Below are 1492 nucleotides of genomic sequence, written 5' to 3'. Positions count from 1 at the left end.
GGGCAGCCGGTGGGTGCCCCTTGCAAAGCCAGGAGCCGCAGCGTGGGGCCAGGCTGGGAAGTGGGGCGCCGGTGGGGCCGCGCGCGGCTCCGAGGCTCCGGGATGTGGACCGGGATCCGGCGCTGGGCGCGCGTCCGCTTCCGGGCCATCGGCGCCTCTGGGTGCTGTCTTCGCTGCCTTCCTTCAAGTCTCAGCAAAGTCTTTTGGAAAATTCCAGCCTGGCCGAGCTGTGCTGAGGACAGCGACGTTCGGAGGGAGGCGGCATCTGCGCGGCACCTGCAGTCAGAGCAGAGTGTTCCCGGAGGAGGGGGAGGGGGGAGGGGGCGAATGACAAGAAAGCGGCCCCTGGGGTTCTCGGGGCTCAGACTTCAGAGGCGCCAGGGGCCGTTGGTGACACGGTTTGTGTGTCACAGGGAAAGCTGTTCTCTACGGGCCGAGAGGGGCCACACTGGGCTACGGCCACCCCGGCGGCAGGTGCAGGCCGGGCCCCTCCCTCGCGTCACCCCAGCAGGTGTCTCCGCGCCCCAGCCCCACCTGGGAAATGAGGCTGCAGAGGTGCACTGCGCATGTGCAGAGCTGGCGGGGACTAAGGCCCGGCAGAACCCCGGAGCCCACTGCGGCTCACTGCTGGCTCCCAGGGCAGGTCCCGGATGGAAAAAGAGCCAGGGGCTCGGAGAGGGCGCAGCCCAGCTCACACGCGCTCACACGCGCACGCAGGAGTGCACACACACATGCACACACGCGCACACGCACCGCTGGTGGGTCACAGGGCTGAATTCACACTCCCCGCCACCCTGTCTACCCCCATCACAGACTGCAATGCCTACAGTATTCGGGATGGAAATTGCTAGAATACCAACAAAATGAGAATAGTTTAGCTGATGAATTGAGTTTTAAGAGCAGGGCCCCCCTCACGTGGCGGGCGAGACCCCAAGCCCTGCCCCACACCACGTGGGACGCCTCCTGCCCGAGGCAGCTGCTCGTCCGCACCCCGAACCGGAGAGGTTCATCCTTCTCCAGAACGAGGCAGAGCAAAAGCTGCCGGGGCAGAACGCGACAGCAGGAAGCCATGTGCAGCGCGCCGTGTAACTGTGTAACCGAGAGCTGGGCTGGTTGTCCCCCGTTCCGGGGCAGAGACCTCTAAGTGCCTGGACTTTGCCCAGTGGGTGACGGATCTTGGGCCACTCCCGACTTTATGCCGAAGAGATGTCCCCAGGCCCCTCGACGGTCTGTGATGTGGCGACGACTTGGATGGGGTACCCTCACAGCAGGAACGCAGACCACGTGACACAGAGTTGGGGTTCCAAGCCCCGGATGTCAGCCTAGCTGCCCCCTCCCGCAGGAGAGGGGCTCGGGATGGTGTCCACGCCCTGACGGTGGGCTCGGTCAGCCTCTCCTCCATAATGGGACCCCGAAGCTGGGTGAACTTCCCTGGCTGGCAGAGCTCCGTGGGGGGCAAGGGGACCCCGGGGACGATGGCAGCTGCCCACGC

Source organism: Pteropus alecto, unplaced genomic scaffold, assembly GCF_000325575.1.
Source record: "Pteropus alecto unplaced genomic scaffold, ASM32557v1 scaffold118, whole genome shotgun sequence".
In the NCBI taxonomy this organism is placed as follows: domain Eukaryota; kingdom Metazoa; phylum Chordata; class Mammalia; order Chiroptera; family Pteropodidae; genus Pteropus; species Pteropus alecto.
Note: the sequence above shows the minus strand (reverse complement) of the source record.